Here is a 21,609-nt window from a genome sequence, read left to right on the forward strand (position 1 = left end):
ATGCAAGCAAGAAAATAAAAGTGTACCAAATGAGATCATGGAGTCCGAATGAAAAGAAATATTGATCCACACTCAGAGCCAGCCTGGAGCAGGGAGGAGGGCAAGAAACTTTTTTATCCTTTCAATCAATAATATCTTGATACTAAGTATTTATTCCAGTATCAAAATGGATTACCGGAAAAGCTTTGGGGTACAAAACTCTACATGTAACGTTGTTCTTTTCCTTTTCTTTTGTTTAAAGAAGGAAAACTTCTATTATGCTTTCATTCTCTATGTAATAAACACATTTAAATATTGGGCTGTAGAGAAGATACAAGTGACCATAGTAAAACCAATCTTATATATTATTTTCTATGTAATATTTGATTATTAATTGTTTGATAGGAATGATAAATTCAGTAGATGGAAAGTTCCTTTTCTTTAAAAGGAAGCTATTTTTTTTCTCTACTTTGTTGACATGGCTCATGGTTTAAATTCACCTGACCATTTGTTTTTTGTTGTTTATTTTCTTAGAGTTCATGTATTTTTATCACTTTATAGGCCGTCAATAGGCTTTCTAGCATTTACTAATTTAAACGTGTTTAAGGCATGTGGTCATTCAGGTCAAACACTGTATAATGAGAACTTTAGGTACAGTGTTCTTTTATAGTAATTCTTTATAGTTCACAGTTTTGTTTCAGTAAGAATAGGGAAAGGCATAATAGCTCCCTATTAATTTGCATTGCTGACATAAATCTGTTTATGCAGATATCAAGTCAGCTTCAAAGGAGAAAACATTTAGTGAATTTTAGACAGAAGACCAGCTAATGAGGATGAAACCTGTGTTATGGTTGAACATCCCAGTGTGTCTGCTAAGAAATTCAGTTTAAGAAAAGGCCATTATCCCATTGTAGTGGTGGACTGAAAAAGCAAATAAAAATAAATTTAAAAATAAATAAATAAATAAGAAAAGATTATTAGATATTTTAATTGAGGTCTTCTCCCAGTACTGGATCAGCTCTCTGAAAGGATTGAAGGTCACATGTGGAATTTGTGGTCAACAAAAATGTATGGAGAATTTGGTATAGGATAAAATTAGTATCTCAAATCAGTGAGGAAAAGATAAAGTGTTAAGAAATGGTGTTAGAATAACTAAATCACAATATATAAAAAATAAAGTTGAATGCATACGTGACCCTACTTCATAAATTTCAAACAGATGAAATATTTAAATATTAAAAAGTAAAACCATAAAAATTTTTAAGGCAGATTCTTTGGTGTAGGGAAGGATTTCCTGACCACGACTGAAAATCGTGACACCATAGAAGAAAACATTGATGAATGACTATTTTTTTAAAAAAGCATAACAAAACAAAACTGCCAAAATGTCATGGTGCAAATCCCCATAAGTCAAAAGACAAATGACATACTGGGAGAATACTCATATCACAAAGGGCTAATCTCCTTAGAATAGAAAAAACCACTAGAAACCATTAAGAAAAAGATGGTCAACACAATAGAAAAATGGGCAAAAAAAAAAAAAAAATGAACAGATGATTCACAAGAAAATAGATACAAATGGACCTCACCAATAATAAGACAAATGCAAATTAAAACTACACTGAGATATAATTTCTCATCTCTCAAACTGGCAAAAGCATAGCTTGACTACACACTGTCTTGGCATGTATATGAGGAAATAGATATAGATTTCTGGTGGGAGTGCAAGATGTTACATTGCTTATAGAAGGCCAGTGGTAATATTTATTAAAATTACAAGTACATTTGCTCTTTGAGTGTGTAATCCAATCCACTTCTGGAACTTTATTCTCAAAACATACTTGCAAAATTATTTATGCAGCATTGTTTGCAATAGTAAAAGATTAGAAACAACTCACTATCCATCAGTGGGGGACTGGTTAAGTAGTTCATGTTTCATCCTTAGAATGGAGTGAATGTTATGCAGCTATACAAAGTAGGAAGAAGTTTGCTGTGAATCTGGATTTTTTCCATGAATCTTGAGGAGTTCCGCAATAAAATAATAAGGAAAAGAAGGAAGGAGGGAGGAAGGAAGGAAAGAAAATGTATATAATATGCTACCTTTTGTGTAAGAAAGGAAGGAAATGAGACTGTCTGTTTATTGTTATTTCCATGTAAAGAAATTCTCTAAAGGTATACAGGAAGGCAGGGGAAGAGGAAAGGAAAGGAGTAGATGGACACAGAGATGGGAGTAAGTTGTCTCCATATGTTATTTTTTGATTGTGTGAAAATGTATTGCATGTTTAAAATAAAATTTTGAAAAGAACAAGTAGTCAGCAGGCACTGGCAGCATTTATAAAATGGCTTTGAGGTCTTTGAGTACAGACCATCATAAAAGAACCATTGTATTCAATTAGCAGATGTCCAGCCAATGTCTTCTGGATGCCCCAGTGAGTGACCAGATTTCTAATATGTTCACAGATGTTCTTTGTTTTGTTTAACCACGCTATATTAATAAAGCTCATACTTCTTAGCATTCCCTATAAGCTTAAGCAATACTGATTGCAGTTAGGCCAAATATATACCTGCTGAATTGAACTCTTCAAAGTAGAGTTTTATGAGAAGGGAAGCCAAGCTTAAAAAGTGAAATATTTTGATAATCCCTGGCATATAAGAAAATTTAAGAAAACCAAGCAGGCTCAACATCTTCAGCTCAAAACACTACTTAACTGTGTGTTAAATTATACTGCCAAAATTCATTCACTTTCCATTTGCATCTGATTCATCATTGCTCTAATTTTTAATGTTCTTAAACATTACCTGTTGAAGCTGTTAAAATCCAGTAAGTGCCTTCGCAGACCCAATTAAATGCCCAATTACCAATTTTAGGCTCTTGACTTACATTTTAAAATTAAGTGAACCTCGCCCTGCAGCTGAATTGCTAATGGATAGCATATCTCAAGGGAAGTAAGATTCTCAATGTTCTCTCTCAGGAACATCGTTTCCACAGTTTAAACAGAAACACAAGTACATCATTGCTGCTCCTATGTCAAACCCCTTGTGCTGCCCCACACTAGTGTGAGTTATAACTACGGGTGTCCTTGCAAGAAGAGGAAGGAGATTGAGGGCAAACACGTGTTGTCAGGGCCTGGGCAGGGGCACTGGAATAATTTCCTTTTCAAGAAAATAATAGTGCCTTTGTGTTGAGGCCAGGAAACAAGATGAGGAAGTTTGGAGTTCTGCTTTTCAATATAAATATGTATTTAACAAGATTACTTCCTAAACATTAAGTTTGAGCACAGAGTATCCAGGATTCTTGGCCAGGATATGAGTTGTCTTAAGATTCATCCCAGGTCAAGGCAATCTAAAAGAAATCAGCTGCTCTCTGGCTGGCTTTATTTCTGTACCTGTAAGGCGGGCCTTCCCGGTTAGTAGGGTTCCTCTTTTTAGTTATGGAAGCACAAGGGTAGTTTCAGAGTTAAATGAGATCTGCCTTGCTTCTCTTTTCCTTGATCCTTATCAGCCTTACCCATCCTTCCACCCACAGCACAAATGACACTGCTTTCATAAAGAAGCTGTCCTGCATCCACCAAAAACCCACCTCTCACCCCACCCCTCCACTCTGTTTGGTGTTATACACTTGTGGTGATAAGAAATACACATTGTCGTATTTATCATATCCTGCCACTGTTTCAACGCTTAGGAACTTGTCATTTCTCTTCTGAAATGTGAACCCCCTGGTGAATATGACTGCGCTTCAATCACCTTGTACCTATTTCCACCCCTCAACTCATTTCCCCTCCCACCACCCTTACCCCTTTGTGTCACTTTTCGTTCAGTATGCACACAGTAAATATTTTTTGATGAACGTTATTTGTGCCTTCAGATTTTTCCAGAAGAATAGTCACACTGCTTTATGATTCAAGTGTTGGCAGTTTAAACTCCTCTTAAGTGAAATAGAAAATTTACATAAATGTCTCATATTCGGCTATGATTCCCTCCAGGGGAATTCAGGAAAGTTATGAGCATAACATCTTTCCACTCCCAACAGAATAGCTTTCTCATAGCATGAAGTTCCTTCCTGCCAAGAGTCCTCCCCTTGCTACCCCCACCCCAACAGTTCATCTGGCAATCTCTTTAAGAATCTCAAATGAGTCCTAAACAATGCCTGGACATAAAGAGTTGAAGATTCTCTGTGTGTTGGACGTTTAAAATGAATAGATATTATACATTTTCCGCTTTTACGTAAAGATCAATCATACTATTTTTATCTATAAAATGGTATTCTGTTCCTCATTTTATCAGTGAGACCTCCAGGCTTGAGAGAAGGGGCATCACAGTGGGCAGCATGCACTTCTGTGACTCAGAATTGTAGAAGGTCAAAACTAGAGGGCGCTCTTAGGGTCTTTCTCATCTGGTGTTTTTGAGACCCGGACAGGAAAAGACACATGTATGAAATGTCCATGGACAGGTAGGCAGAATGGGCACAGGAGCCCCAGCCTCCTGACTCCCGGTCCAGGGCTTTCTCTCCGATGCTTCCTCCCTGTTAGAGCTGTTGCTGTTACTCAGTTAGCTGCAGTCAGTGCTAATGGGTAGAAGGTTCATTGCCCATGTAGAGCAGCTTCCTTTGCAGAAGGGATTGCTTAGTTTCTAAGCGAAATCCTGTGCTGTTTTTGCCCATGATGGAGCAGGTGAGGAATGACAGGGTCATTTGATAGCAGAAACACTGGCTTCCACTGGAAAGTCATTTTAATGAGCGTGTTCCCACTGACAGGGAGTCGGAAAGGAGCACCCCCGTCCTCCGGTCGATGTGTAATTCTTTGAAAGAGCCACTGCATAGTGCTGAGACCCCGACCCCCATCAGGAAACATTTTATGGATTCCCACATACATTTCCTTTTACTTTGTTGCCTCAGCAAACAACTTTTTTCTCATATCTGAAAAATAGTCACTTAATTAGCTTTACTCTGAATTAAAATGACCTTCCACCTGTGACAATACATGGACCATCCTAGCTTTCTGCTTGGCTTTATGCTTTGGTGAACAAAGCTTGTTTACATTTAGGAGTGATTTGGATTCTGGCTGTGTTTCTCCAGAGCCTTTCAAGGATAGTGGCTGAGACGGCATGGGTGGGATGGAGCCTATAGCATAATGAAGTCTGTGCCTGTGGGTGGAACTAGGGCAAGGGGCTTTCGACACTCCTCTTCTGAACATACCTGAGCAACACTCTGGAAATGTTGGCTAGAAATGGAGGCTAGTAGTATAATGAGTCCCATAATAGAAATCTGAAATTAGGGCATAAGCACTGGACATCAGAATCTGAGTGACTATCCCTCTCATCTCCCTTGTCCCTAGCTTTAATAGGGATGCCCTCCCCTCAACACCCTGCCCTCAATTCAGACGACTGGCCAGAAAATATTCCTTGTACCCTCAAAAGGAAGAGAGAGGGAGTGAGCAATTTTCCAAGGAAAAAGCAAGCGGTTTTTTTCTCCCTCCATCTCTTAAAAATTGCTGTTACTTAAAATTTGGAAGTTCCCGTTTGGAGTGCTCAGTGAATACTAACTTTAGTTTGTGATGCTACAGATGCTTCCCTTATCTCATTTGTAGGGCAGCAGAATTGACAACGAAGAGCTTTTGCATCTGCACATCAGCAAAAGAAGGCATCTGTCTATCCAAGGTGGGCACGGTGGTCTATGCATTGTTATACATATTGTCTTAAGAAAAGAGTATGCACAGGAGTTCAGGCAGACACAGCCAGCATCAGTTATGCTTGGACACTGTTCCTGCATTCTTCTCCTACACCCTCATTGTTCCGTAGTCAGAGAAGAGTGAACCAGGGTGTGGACTTTCATCTGCACAATGAATCTCCTTACAAAAGAGTCCTCAGGAAAAGGGAGAAAGTTAGTGGTTGTTGTCCAACACTAAGGAAGAAAAACAAATGTCGCACGCAGAAGGCACTGACCTTTCCCGTACTTCCTTCTATGGGGACGCCACAATGGCTTGAGTCCAGAGATGGAAGTCACTGTTTTCATTGTTCATTTCATTAGAATCCCAAACCAATCACATCATAGCCATTTCCACTCCACCTTTTACTCTGTTACCTCTGGAAATGTGGCTTTTTCACCATTCACTGGGACACAGGAGAGAGTGACTATTCTGTGTGTTCATTCTTTCTCCCCTGAGGGATTCAGTTTCTTCTCTTTCTTTGAGTCTTCCTTCAGAACTTGCCTTCCTCTGAAAACTGTCCTGGCTCTTCTGGCTTGTTCAACCCTGCCCTTTGCACTACCTGTAGGGGAAAATACTTCCCAAGCAAATGAATAGAATGAATAAGATATGTACAAAAACAGCTTAACCTATTAAATTACAAATAAAAAACAACCTGGCAGTTTAGGACCAACCATTTGCTTGCAAATAGCATGTTTCCTTTATGTTTCTGAATTAGATTCGGTACAACAAAGTCCCAAAATGAATGTTACAGAGAAAAATCAAAAACATTTTGGGAAAGGCAAGAAGTATGAGCTGGATTTCTGAGGAAAGCCAAGTGGCAGAGGGAGGATCTAGATTTGGCCTGTGAAGGATGGACACATGTTAGATTTGGAGGAGGTGGCTGTGAAGGCATCCCAGGCATGCACAGAGTTCTAACTATAAGGATCTAAGGATGATGGCCTGTGGTCAAGAGGGCAGCCTTTGCACTACCACTGGGTGGACCCTGGCATCTCCCTACTCTCATTGACATCCTTGACCTCTTTAGCAGAGACATATAGGAGAGAGGCATTCACTCTATCCTTGTAACAACATCACACCGTAAAGTGGCCTTTGTTAGTCACTGTGTCAGTCACTTCCTCCAAGGCTGCTTAGAATTGGCATGATTTTGTCAACTCTTAGGGTTTTGTGATGGCCTATATGTCTGTGCTATACAGGGTCTCAAGTGCCTTGAAACTCCAAAATGTGCATGCCTAGCATTGTATGTTATCACTGACTTCAGGTATGAAGTCACAGCAGCTGAGAAAAGATTCAATAAAAAGACACTTGGAGAACTGTGGCCGGTTATCTTATTTGTAATTCTTGATTTGCCAATGTAGGTTTGCTTGCCAGGCACAAATACATTTGTCTTTCATCCTTTTTTTTTTATTTTATTTTGCATTTTACTCCTCAATGCTTATCTTCTGAGACCCATTTGGATTTCTTATTCATACTAGAGAGTGTCTAGGAATCTGCTGATTTGCTAATAGACTAAAATTTCTGTTTGAAAAAGTAAGTCTTCATGGGAATTTTGGCATAGTTTAGTTTCTCTGTTTATTTGTTTAACATTGTTAGTTCCTGGAAAATTTTCCTGCTTTACAGAAGTGCTGGTACTGCTTAGTGCTAAGGTATGCAGGAGGCCCAGCAAAGGCTAATTAAGAAATTACTCTGTTGGCCATGGAGGTCTGGGCCCATGGAGTCAGATGGAGGCACCAGATTGTTAGTAAAGACTCTCAAGCAGATGCATTGCCTTTGTGTCCTCACACATCCCAGAGAGGCAGGTTCTTATGAAGTCACTAGCTCTGATGAGTCAGGTGAATGTTTTGATCCATGGTCCCAGGCAATGATATTTGAGTTCAGGTTATGGAAAGACATCAGAGTTCCTGCGTTAGTGATATTCGCATTTGGAAAATGTGCTCCATTCTTATCACAAGCCCTCCAGGCACCATCCAGTAGTGGGCCATGGCTTGAAAGCAGCAACGCCATGCAGACAGTCATTGCTCTGGAGAGGAGATATTTTATCATTTGCTTCTGCAGGTAGTAAATATTCAGCTGGTTGCTGCATTGTGAGTGTTCTTGTAACCTTTGGCCCCTGGCAGCGTCATCTGGCACATTCCTAATGTACAGCTTGATGAAGCGAGACCTACAGCACATATTCATGGAAGTTATTCTTTCTCCATGGGAGTTATTCAAGCCATGGCAACTACCAGTTACACCTACCAACAGACTTCACGCAACACCTTTCATTTTTTAATCTTTTCTTCCCCAGTGCCATCTTCCTACTTCCAACAACCTATCACCCAATATTAATAGTGTTCATTCAGTGGATATGCACTATTGATGTTTACTGTGTGTAAGGAACTCTGCTAAACACCTCGCTCTACTTTGATTGGGAATGGGAGCTGGAGACGGGGTAGAAGTGGAAGCCATGCCTCTCCAGTGTGAAATTCTTTAGCGAGGAAAGGAAATAGCTTTTTCTCCTTTAAGGAGTTTAAAATGGGCTTCCTGCCATATGAAAATAGTGAAAAAAAGAACATAATGGGATGCAAAATATTGGTGTGGTTTCTAGAGGAAAAAAAAAAAAACATGTTTCAAATGTCAATTACATTTTTCTCTGATCTCTTTAAGAATGTGGCCAAAGAATGAGCCTATAAAGCACCATGGCAGATAACAAGAGGGCCATGAGCATGTAGCATCATAGTTTTTTAAAATGCTGGCATACTCAAATAGCAGTACTGACCAGTCCAACTCTGAATGTGAACTTGTTGTGTTTCGCATTTTTGTGATGCATTTTTAAACCATTCTACTTAGATCTGAAGGGGGACATGGAGAGCTCAGCTAGGGCCAATGGAGGACCACACAGGTGGTGGCGATGGGGTAGGGAGTCTATTTAGGAAGACTAAATGAACCAGGACAATTTGAACATGAAGAAAACTGGAGACCGTTTAAATGACAAATTTCAAGAATAGAAAATATAAGCAAATTCAAATGGCTGTAGTCATAACCTGAAAGAAGAGATTCTTGTCATGCTTTTTAAGTATTAGGATGGGTTGTAAGTTATTTTTATGAGAGTAAAAAAAGTTAGAAAAAAATACTGAAATAATGTATCTTAGAAGGTAACATGCCCAAAGGTAACATGTGGAGTGGAGAATAAATGTCTTGAGATATCTTCCCACTCTATAACTCTGTATTACCTTGATTACATGTAGGCAGAAGTACAAACTGTACGTGTAAAATCGGTTAAGTGAACTTTATGTCAAATTGGTGTAATACGCTGAACAGAACTTTAGTTTGTACATTAAAAGAATGCAAAACATTGCTTTTGAAGGGCCAATAGAAGTTATAATTTGTAATGTTTTGTTGATGTAAGGACTTCACATGTTTGGCCCCTCGTTAAGTAAGTGCAGCTTTAAACCTAGTATAGGTTACCTTCCAATGCGGAGTTGATGATTTCTGCCTCAAATTTCAGTCAAAGTAAACTGAGGTTTTAGTACCAAAATAATTTTATGCAAAGGGTTTGAAAATTCAAAATTAGTAGGTCTGTTTACTGGTATGCATGATCCTTCAATAAATTTATTATCTGCCTAACACAAACCATACTATACATAATGGTTGTTCCCGTTACTCAATTTTAATATAATGCCCTTACCTTCACAGTGGAAAACAGTGACATCCAGTAAAACTAGGGAACCATACTTCATAGTGTAGACACCAAAAAGTTGGATAAGCACTGAGCTATATCCCTGAACCCCATGGAACAAAGTTTAGGGACCACTTTTAGTGTTTACTGAGAACAACAGCTTCTCTCTGTCATAGAGTAATGGCTCAATCTGGTGACTGTTCTCTGATTCAGATTGGCTTTATCGGAGTAATCTCTACTTTAGGCTGTAGAAGTCTGAGGGAGGAAAAGATACCATGAGACAGGTGGATGGAAGTGTGCGGACATCATGACCAGCCGAGTTTTGAGAAGAGCATTTTGATAGTTGTGGCTCATCTCCTTAAAATGGTTTGTCCTCCAATTATGTTGCGATTTAGGCACAAATTATCAGTGGAGAATTGAATAGAGAAAACTGAGCATATCACCACTTATCCAGCACCAGAGAGTCGGGTGTTTTATTTCTTTTGTTCTGAATCTTCATCAAGGCCGTGCTCTGGAAAGACCCCCCAGGGATTTTTCTTAGGAAGAAATCATTTAACACAAGTGGCATCATTTATTTCAGGAATGATTCATAGGCTGCTACATCAATACTAATGATGTGCATAACAATGTGTTTCACCTTGGAATCTGCACAGATGTCACAGAGATGCTGGCTTTCTTTATGAGAGAAGCTGCTCTTTACCACATAGCAGGATTTGGTAGTCAGGTGTGCCTGCTTATTCTTTTTTTATTTCCCCATATTGCCTTAAATGACCCTGGATTTAAAAAAAAGAGAGATAGCCAAAAAAGAGAGTAGGGTGGGTGAAATATTGCTAATCACAGTCACCAGTACATACAGCAAATAGGTGGTTATTTGTGATCGGAATGGAAATATGTCATGTGATGCATATTTGAGTTAAAACTCTCAGTGGGGCACCCTACCAGGTACCTGAAGAATGCAAAGACATAGTCTTGCATTTTCAGGTTATTTGCAGTCTGATAGATGAGATAGCACATGCAGGTAAATAAAAATACGAAGAATTATCTTTATTTTCCTGACATGTACAAAATGTGATGTTCAATCAGCAGTGGCCTCCAATTCATTAGGCATTGCAGTACGAACATGCCTGGGACTTGGTGACTGACCTTGAAGATTTTGGTCTGGAGAGTCAACTGCAATGAAGAGTAGGTTAGACTATCCTTTTTCTCTCTGTTTTTACTACTACCATCTAGTCTAAGCTACTAGCAGCGCCTCTCTCCTGGGCTATTGCGGTAGAAGTTCCAAAAGGATTTCCCTGTTTTCATGCCCACTCCTGCCATGACCTCTGACCTGCAGCAGTTGGAGAACATTTTTTAAAATGCAAGTCAGATCCTTTGACACTGCTGCTTCATGTTTACAAAGCCTTGTTCACCAGGGTCCCCACAATCTGCACTTGCTTTCATCTCTGACTCCATATATAGATATACCACAGTTTATCCGTTTTCCTGCTGAGGGACGTTTGGGTTGTTTCCAGTGTTTCGCTATTACAAATAAATCTGTTCTGAACATTTGTATACAAGCCAACACTTGGTATCCTTAGTATTTTTAATTTAATTTTTAATAATAGGTGTATAATATTGTGGTTTTAATTTGCATCTCCCTAATGACTAGTAATGTTGAGCATCCTTTTATGTGCTTATTTTCCATCCACATCTTCTTTGGTGAAGTGTTAAATCTTTTGCTTATTAATTTAGCTTTCTTTTGTTGAGTTTTGAGAGTTTCTAAATGTATATTCTTGATACAAGATTTTTGTTGTTGTTTGTGTGTGTTCAAACAGAGTCTCACTCTGTCTCCCAAGCTGGAGTGCAGTGGCATGATCTCAGCTCACTGCAACTTCTACCTCCCGGGCTCAGGCAATCCTCCCACCTCAGCCTCCTGAGTAGCTGGAACTTTATAAGCATGTGCCACCACACCCAGCTGGTTCCTGTATTTTTTGTAGAGACAGGGTTTCACCATGTTGCCCAGGCTGGTCTCAACCTCCTGAGCTCAAGCAATCTGCCCACCTCAGCCTCCCAAAGTACTGGGATTATAGACATGAACAACTATGCCCGGCAGATACAAGTTTATCAGATATGATTTGCAAATACGTTCTCACAGTTTGTGGCTTGTCTTTTCATTATCTTAAAGAACACAAGTTTTTCACGAAGTCCTACTTATTAACTTTGTATTTCATAAATTGTGCTTTTAGTGCTATATATAGGAAATCTTTGCCGTAACCCAAGGTCATAATGATTTTCTTCTTTGTTTTCTTCTAAAAGTGTTATAATTTTAGGCCTTTACATTTCGATATATCACCCATTTTGATTTATTTTTTGTGTATAGTACAAAGTATGAACTGAAGTTCCTCTTTGTACATGTGGATATCCAGTTGTTCCGGTACCATTTGTTGAAAAGACTGTCCTTTCTCCATAGCATTGCCTTTTCACTTTTATTGAAAACAAGTTTTCCACATATGTACAGGTCTTTCCAGCCTCTCTGTTCTGTTCCATTGATCTATGTGTCTGTCTTGATGTCAGTATTACATTGTCCTGATTAGTTTATTGTCTTGATCCATTTGTGCTTCTTGTGACAAAATACCTGAGACTAGGCAATTATCAACCACAGACTTTTTTTTTCTCACAGTCCTGGAGGTGCTGATCCAGATCAAGATCAAGACACTGGCAGTTTCAGTGTCTGTGCTTCCAAGATAGTGCCTTGATGCTGCATCCTCCAGAGAGATGAATGCTGTGTCCTTATATGGCAGAAGGGCAAAAGGGCCAAGCTAGTTCCTAGGTCCCTTTTAGAAGGCACTAAATTCATTCGTGAGGTTGGAGCTCTCGTGGCCTGATCTCTTTCTCAAGGGCCCACCTCTCAATACTGTTGCAATGGGGATTAAGTTTTAACATGAATTTTGCGGAGTACGTAACCATCAACCATATTACACTTAGTTTTACAACAAGTCTTATAATCGGATAGTGTAAGTCTTCCAACTTTTTTTCCCAAAGTTGTTTTTTCACTCTTCTAGCCTTTTGAACTTCCATATGAGTTTTATAATTAATGTGTCGTATTCTACAAAAAAAAAAAAAAAAAGCCCACTGGAATTTTGATTGAGATAGCATTAAATCTTTAGATCAAATTGGGGAGAACTGACATCTTAATAATATTGAGTCTTCTAACCCATTACCATGGTATATCTGTCCACTGGAATCTGTAGAGTATTCCTGTGGACAGAGGTACCATGGTTTGTTTGAGGATTTTTGCCATCTTAACAACATTAAGTCCTCCAATCCTTGAATATGAGGTATTTTTACATTTCTATAAGTCTTCAATTTCTTTCAGCAATGTTATGTAGTTTTCAGTGTACAAGTCTTACACTTCTTTGGTTAAATATATACGTAAGTATTTTATTCTTTTCAATACTCTTGTAAATGGAATTTTCTTTGTTGCCTTATTGACTATTAGTCATGGTTCTCCAGAAACAGAGCCAATAGAATGTGTGTATATACATACACACACATATACATATATGCACATATATATACACACATGCACATATATGTACACCCACACACATATATATAAAAGAGATTTATTTTAAGGAATTGGCTCACATGATCATGGAGACTGGGAAGTCCAAAATCTGCAAGGCAGGCTGGCAGGTTGGAGGCCCAAGAAAGAGCCAGTATTGCAGTACAAGTCCAAAGGCCTTCTACCAGCAGGATTCCTTCTTGCTTGGTGAGGTCAGTCTGTTGTTGTATTCAGATCTTCTACTGACTGGATGAGACCCACCCACATCAAGGAGGGCCATGTGCTTTACTCAGAGTGCACAGATTTAAATGTTAATCTCATCCAAAGTCACTCTCATCAAACCACCCAGAATAATGTTCGACTGCATACCTAGGCACTGCAGGCCAGTCAAGTTGATATATCCGTTACAACTGCGACTCTTGTTATTTTAGTGGTTTCATTTAGTTATTTTAGAGTTTATAGCATATATCTTTAGCATACTCTACCTTCAAGTGATACACTATTTCATGTATAGTATGAGAACTGTCCAATAGCTCACTTTCATTTCTCCCATCCCAAATTTTGCTACTGTTGCGATATATTTTACTTTTTCATATTTTGTAAACTCAATACTATATCATCTTCATACCACATTTGTTGTACAGGACTAGAGCATTGCTTGTCTAGGCCTAATTATTCCTCACTAATGAAGCAGGACTTTTCTGTGTATTCTTCTCAGTGCCCCAGGAATCTTGAGGTTTTTCCAGTCTGGGTGATGGAAACAGGCACTATTCCCAGCCCTGTGTGAGCGTGAAGTACTGTATCCTCTATTCATTGAGTGATTATTTTTTAAACCTCAGGTACTTTCCTCACAAACATATGATGGGAATCACTCAGCTGAATTGCCATAGGCAAATCTCTGCAGATCTCTAGAGTTTTCTCTGTGTCTCTCTTCTCTAGTACTCTGTCTTGAGAATTTTAGCCACCTTGGTATCCTTGGGTTCTCTGCACTCGCTTCAACTCAGGGAATCTGCCAGTCTCTTCCTGGGTTATTCCTCCCTGCACCACAGCCTAGAAACTCTTTCAAAACAGTAAACTAGGACAATTGTAGGGCTCACCTTATTCATTTCCCATCTCTCAGGGGTCACTATGCTTCATTGCTTGATATGCAATGCCTTAAAAACCATTGCTTCATGTATTTTGTCCGTTTTTGGTTACTTCAGGCAGGAGGGTAGACATAGCACTTATCTGAATTGGATGTAGCCACAGGATTAGAATTGTTGGGTCATAAAATATGTACATGTTCAGCTTTAGTAGATCTTGCCTAGAGTTTAAAAAATTAAAATTAAAATTTTTAATTAAAATAAATTCAGCTAATTTTAATTTCAGATAATTTTTATAATGTAGTTGATCTTGGTTTTAACCAGAGCATGTTGCTGGATTTTACTCCCCAATCGAACACAGTAGAGAGAGAAGGTGGCGGGTTCTTAGTGATACCATGCCCTTTTTTTTTTTTTTTTAAGAACTTCAGTGCTGTATCCCTTCATTTACAATGTATGATTAAAAATACTGAAGAAGGGATGATGGTGGTGGTGAGGAGGCAGGAGAGCCAAGAGAGCAGATAAATCTGCCTTTGCTTGACTGATAGCGGTAATTATATTTGACAGCTTATGCTTGCCAAGTAATAACAGCTTTGATTTTTCCAAAAACCTGGTGATATTATATGTTTAGTATCTAGTCCATTTAAAAATTCTCTCTCTGTTACTCTTTCTCCTTCAAATTTGAGTCTCTTTTTTTTCCCCTTTGGAATGGCCTTCTCACATTAAAGGAGATCCATGTGCACATGACATCCTTCCATGGTTCTTTTAGACCTAATCTATGTGTTGAAAGAGGAAGCTCAGCAGCAGGTGCATGGTATCTGGGAGCATAGTCACAGGCCCTTCCCTCATCTGCTTCCTTAGCTGCAGAAACGCTTCCATCTCTTCTCGTTGTAAAGAGTTTCTTAGTTCTAAGAATGCTTTTTAGCCGCTCTTCTAGGTAAAATATGCATTGAATTTCTACCATGTATGACATTTTCCTGAAGAGAATTGCTGCTTGCCCTACGCTTTTCAGTATATAATGGATAATGTTAAAGGAAAGCATAACATTAAAGAAATCTCTCTTTCAAGTTTTTATTTTCAGCCTTTGAGCTTCTTGTGGAGAAACTTAATACATTCTTGAGTCAGGTGGCTGCTGCTTTGAAGCCTTTGTTTTTTGATACTCTGTAAATCTCGCCTAAGAATAGATCAAAAATGATGTTTACATCTGTTTCTAGAATTGAGGAAGTAAGAACAGAATAACACTTTATGATTGTAGTTAACCCCTTCCATTATCTTCCTTGTCTAATACCATAGGTGGAATTGGATTTAATCCCTTTCAGAAACCATCCATGGTCACAACTCTGGGCATTTACCGTCTTGCTTGGACCTGTTTATTTGTTTGTTTCACAGTTATATTACGTGAAACAGACATGTTATATAAACTTTCCATATAAAATATAACTATTAGTTTGCAATAGCTAATATTAACTAGGTTTTATAATTCATCGTATGTGTTCCCTTTATCTAAAATGCGTGCAAATTTATTTTCTCTGCAGGTCTATGGAGAAATGTCTAAGGAAGTTAAAAAATCAAACACATTGGGCAACCTTTTGGGTTGTTGAATCTCCCTGAAATCATATTTTCAGGAAGCCTGAAACAAACAGAATTACTTAAGAGAGATGCTGCTAGAATAAGGATTGCAGGAAAAGAGATTGTTGTAAGAGGTTTTCACCCCTAAATTGCTTTCCTTCTAGTCTCTTGATGTTTCTATAACTTCTTGGTTATTACCATTTTCTTTACTCTTACTTGTAGTTCTTGGGATACTCCTCTTTTCTAGTAAGAAAATGTTCAAATACCTTAAAACTGTGGCTGAATTTTGAAACTAAACAATTGAACCTGAAGTAAGTTCATGGTTTCTTGTGGGCACAGGAACTGTTCTTCCTTTTGTTGAGGAGCCATCAAAGGCATCAAAGAAGCAGCCACCTGACTCAAGAATGTATTAAATTATCCACAAGAAGTTCAAAGGCCAAAAATAAAAACTTAAAAAAAACATTCATTCCCTCACGGATTTATACATGCATACCTCAGTTAGCACTCTGTATCCATTATAATACAACCATATCATGGTCTTAGTCTGGGGAGGGCAGTGGGGAACTCAAGCCTTCCAGGGGTTAAGGTTCCTGATTTTAAGGTTAAAATGTAATAGTCCAGGACTACCTGTCATTTACTTGAAAAAGAGACTGTCCTTTCAAAATAAAAATCTACATATTTTTACATTTAATAAAATTATCAACAGAATAAAGAAGGTTTAAAAGGGACTAGATTTTAAAAGTACTAACTAGATCTCATGTGGGCCTGTGCCTGTAGTCCCAGCTACTCGGGAGGCTGAGGCAGGAGAATGGCGTGAACCCAGGAGGTGCAGCTTGCAGTGAGCCAAGATTGTGCCACTGCACTCCAGCCTGGGTGACAGAGTGAGACTCCGTCTCAAAAAAAAAAAAAAAAAATTGCACATCCCAAAAGTAATGCTGCTTCCTTGTTGGCATGTGGAAGTATTAAAAACCAGCCAGTATCTCCTGCAAAGTTGGTGTAGGGCAGGCACTTGCTGTATTATTTGCATAGTTGCTAACTACTCTGGACGTAGTGCTGTGCCTTCATATTAAAGCAGCCTTCCTATAGAATTTTTTAGCAAGGTGTTTTTTATTTTTCTCCTTCTACTGAAAGACTTACCCAAACTGCTTTACAAAGCAAGACATTTTCATAAAGTGGTTCCTTTTTGGCATCCCTTTTGGAGAAATTTCCTAGACTTTCCATTATCTCCTCCTCTTCTGCTTTTGGAGATGAGAATGTGGTACATAGTTGGATACCTAGGAACTAGTGATACTAAGGAACTAGTGATTCAAAATCAGGAAACTTTTGTCTGGAAAACTTTTTTTCTTTGTGATTGTCTTTTCAGTAGACTGAGGAAATCTGCTTCCCAAAGCCCTATGCACTGATTTTATTGTTTCCTTCCCCCTGTGGGGTTAATGGAGCAGGGACTGTTTAAGGGCATCCTACATTTTTCCCCAGTGGCTTGGTGCACATGACTGAGGTACCACCATTTTTGTTGTTGCTGTTCTTTAGAAAAAAAAAAGAAAGAAACAGGCCTTCCTTAAAACATACAGATTTAGGTCGGGCATGGTGGCTCACACCTGTAATCCTAACACTCTGGGAGGACAAGGTGGGAGGATCACTGGAGCCCAGGAGTTTGAGACCAGCCTGGATAACATAGACCCGCATCTCTACAAAAAAATTTAAAAATTAGCTGGGTATAGTGGCACACATCTGTTGTAGTCCCAGCTAGTTGGGAGGCTGATGAGGGAGGATCACTTGAGCCCAGGAGATTGAGGCTGCACTGAGCCATGATTGCAACTGCTGCACTCCAGCACAGGCAACAGAACGAGACCTGTCTTGAAAGCAAAACAGAACAAAAAACGTGCAGATTTAAGTATCCCATGTCAGACCCCTTTGGATCCTATTGGGAATCTGGCCAGAGAGCCAGATTCTATGATGGGAAAGAAGAAACAGAAGGAGGAGAAGGGGAGGGCCCCAGAGACAAACTTGACCATTTCATAAGTTGGTCTGGTTTGCAACTCTGGGTTACATAGCCTGCAGGGTCTAAACATTTACTATGGCCCCAAATTATAACACACTAAGAAATAGTGTGAGAACCAAAAGATCAATCCTGTGTGGGGAGCACCATGCTCCATTTCCCACTAACTATAGCACAGAGGATGTTTCCCTGTTCTGAAAGCATTTAAGGTAACAACCTAGATATTTTTGCTTTTGTGCTTTATAAACATTCAGCCATCTTGGCTGATAGAATTGCTGACACAGCAGCCTCAGACCTGATATTTGTTTCTCATGGATATTGTGAAATCCACCTAGAATTATCATACATTAGAGCTTTGGAAGAGCAGTAAGGAAACTAGCTCCAAATAATTATTTCTCACCTTGGCCACATAGCCTGTTCTGTCACCACAGCAGCACCAAGAAGCCACACTCAGTTACTTCCTGAACCCTCATTTCAGAAGCTTGCTTTTTTCTTTTCCTTTAGTCACCTCTGGCACAAGTCACACAGCAGCCCCGATAATATTCTATGTGAATACTGCCTCTTTTTTTTTGCCTCCAGATTATTTATTTTTCATCAGCACTCTTGTTGAAATCAAAATATCTGGTGGTTAAACTCCAGCAGAGCAGAGAGCTGAGGCATACCACAAAACACGGACCTTCACTTAACTGTAAGGTCAAAAGAGGGCTGCGCATGATGAAAGTTTAAGGCATCTTAGGTATGTAGGTGTGGTAAATTCTGCTTTTTAGCCACCCTGAACATCAAACTCTAGCTATTTTTCTTTTGCCCTCTCTTTCTTTCTTTCTTTCTTTCTTTGAGAAATGGCCACATAAAGTTATAAAGTAATTCAAGTTCAATGTGTATAGTAAATGTATAAAAATGTGTAAAAAGTTGTTATTCAGCTATCTCAAATATGAGATAGTTGATGTACAGGTGGTATACACTGATTGTTTCCTTTAATATTTTAAGGATATTTATTTTTAGCTACTCTAAACATCAAAACTATAGCTATTGGGGGTGCAGTCTGTTTTTCTTTTACCCCTTTTCTTCTTTTCTTTCTTTTTTATTTTTTTGAGAAATGGCCACATAAAGTTATGCAATAATTCAAGTTTAATGTGTATAGTAAATGTAGAAAAATGTGTAAAAAGATGTTATTCAGCTATCTCAAATATGAGATAGTTGAGGATGTACAGGTGGTATATACTGATTGTTTCCTTTAAAATAGTATTTTAAGGCTATTTATTTTAAATAGATAATTTGCCTCCTAGGCCAAACTGGTTTTCCTTTTTGGAATAGTTGAGGGATTATGCTGTGAATAATGAGAGTGTAGGCGTAACAGTGTGGCGTTTTGGGAAAAGTGGTCTTTCAGCCACTGGACCTTGAAACAGAGGATCTGCCTCTGAATCTTGGCAGTATATGAGCTCTTCTCCCATTTCACATAACATGCAAGTGACTTGTCTTTCTGTCTTTCTTCATTGGTCTTTGTTCCCTCTTCTACCAGTTCTACTTTCCTGACTTGTTGCAAGACCAAGTTTGATATGACATGGTCTTTGTTATTGGCTGGCTTATTGGTTTTTAATTAAAAAGAATTCTCTGACTGGGCACAGGCAAGGTCAGTGGTCTCCACCCTTTGAGTATAGCAAGTTTTCGAATTTTGTTTGTACAAAATGTCTCGTGGAGGGGCCATTTTTAAAAAGAGCTCTTTAAACCATTAGTTGATGAGACAGAGATGTTACTCCACTGGAGTAGTGATGGCAGTGATATTCTGGATATTCTGGACATAATAGTTTGTGTCACTGCTTCTTAACCAAAGCTGAAATGTAGTAGCAAGTCTACATGAAAGCCAAAGAAGAGGCACGAAGCCATGAAAACCATGTGGTTTTTTCAGAGCTAATAGCAAAGCGGCCTGAATTGGGTTGCCCCCATGCTTCTCCCTGCCTCTGACACCAGCGCAGGAAGCCGGAGAATCGGCTGCTTCTGAGTGGTCTGCAGTATTACCTGGGAGTCATGCCCACCCTATTCCTTTAAATGCCTCTGTGTTGGTCTCTTCCTTGTGAATGTTGAAGGCATAACGGAAATTCCCTGGCCTTTAAAGTCATTCAGAATAATGACTTTGGGAGTCTGTAGCATGCAGCTGTATGGTATTACTGATCCAGATAATTTGGTTGCATTTTCCAGGGTGTGCTGTCAATTAGCTTTCCTTTGGAAAGAGAAGGTAAATCACTGTTTTTCACTAGACATCTGGATTTTGTGTGACTGGCGTATTTTTTATCAGCTGCTGACTCCCAAAACAACAAAACAGTGAAATAGTTAAAACATGTTTTCCTCAAGTATGTACTCAAAAAGTCGCAATGGTGTGTGTGTGCAAGTGTTTTGATTTCAGAAGGGGAAAGTCTTAATTTAACTCTATACAATGTGTATATAATAATATAATTTTAAGGCACCTGCTTCAAAATAGAAACTAGGATGCTGGAGATAATAACAATAAACAAAAATTAAATCAAACCAGGCTCAGTGCCCAGGAAAACTAGCCAGACTCCAAGAACTGGGCAAGGAATAAACTAATAGGGGAGAAAAGGCAGGAATGGATAGGGTTGCAGCTGCCTCCATTAAAAATGACTGCTCTGCAGTGTGATCACTGTGGAGGAATTCCATGGGGTCATTTGTCATAATATTGGGGTTCCTGCATGCCTCATTTCAATGACAAACTTTCAGTGGAACTTACCTTCCTTAGATGTGAATCTTAAAACATGCCCGCAATATACAGTGATCACGAGTTGTGTTTAAGCTTTTAAAATGCTGTAAATTACTTGGAAGCAAATGGACCAGAAGTAAAAATAGGAGCTCATAACAACTTTAAAGTTAGAAAGAAAGCCTTCATGTTTCCCAGGCTTAAATGTTGTATAATTTACATAAACACAGGAGGAAATTCTCTTTGTGTGTTGAGGGGTGTGTGTCTAATACAGGAACCCACGTTTTCCTGTTATTGAAAAACCTTTTTTAATCTTTTAAGCACATTTTAAGACCTGCCTGTATTCCAGGTGTCTTGGTTTCTTTAACATTAAAACGTAAGAGCAGGTCACAGCCATCAGAGAAACCTATTAGGTCTCCCATTTGCGTCATAGGGGACACAAAAAATAAATGAATCAAATTAAATGGATAGACAGAGTCCTGGGCAGACTGGTAATACTGCCTGAATTCAACTAGAGGGAATGGTTGTTCCTATTTGTGAACAGAAGACTATAAAATTTCATCTGATTGTGGATGTTAAGGGGTTGATGACTTCTTAATCATAAAAGTAAATGTAATTGGTATGAAATATTCAGAAGTTTTTAGCAAATATAACTGAAATAATGGGTGATAAACCAAAACCTTATTTGAAGTTAAAAACAAATCTTCACTAAATTCTGGTTGGAAGCAGAGAGAGTAGATAGTACTCAGGCCATAAACGTGGTTTTCAGTGCTGGGAAAGTAGGGTTCTCGCTAGATCTAAGGGCAGTGGCCGCCTTTCCTTTGTCTCTGCTCTCCTGCTTTAATGACCCCAGACAATGAAAGTGCAATAAGCTATGGAATGCATGAACTGTAGAGTCTTCCTACTCACCAACTGTGATTGGAGTAGGTGCTTTCTGTACTTCATCCCTTAAGAATTCTTTTTGCCATCTGTTGAGCATCTGCATAGTTATTCGAAAGTGTGGAATCTGTGGGGTGATTTGAAACAAAGAATATGCCACAGATGCATAGTCTTCAGCAAGTCAGTAATTAGGACCATCTTCAATATAGCCAGTAATGATTTCTACTTTCTGTAGTTCCTTTCTATTTAATATGCTAATTCCTACAGCCAGGGTTCAGGAGAAGCTTTTAGGAAATCCCTATAAAGACCATTAATTACTTCCTATCCTTGAGTCTCCATGTCACAAAGTAGGCAGATATAGAAATATTCAGAGTGCCTCTCCTGGTGCCTGATGCTTGACATCAGTCTGAGAGGTGATGCTGTCCATCTTTAGCACAGAAAGGCTTAGGGGAAGAACTCACTGAGACTGAGAGGAGAAATTGTCCTTTTC

At 38.9% G+C, this 21,609-nt stretch overlaps 1 protein-coding gene across 10 annotated transcripts in view; it reads left to right on the top strand.

The window, feature by feature from the left end:
* The window catches only part of STXBP6 (syntaxin binding protein 6), a 241,133-nt gene that overhangs the window by 169,200 nt on the left and 50,324 nt on the right, over positions 1–21,609 (top strand). The gene's annotated exons all lie outside the window — the stretch shown is intronic.

Source organism: Symphalangus syndactylus, chromosome 9, assembly GCF_028878055.3.
Source record: "Symphalangus syndactylus isolate Jambi chromosome 9, NHGRI_mSymSyn1-v2.1_pri, whole genome shotgun sequence".
In the NCBI taxonomy this organism is placed as follows: domain Eukaryota; kingdom Metazoa; phylum Chordata; class Mammalia; order Primates; family Hylobatidae; genus Symphalangus; species Symphalangus syndactylus.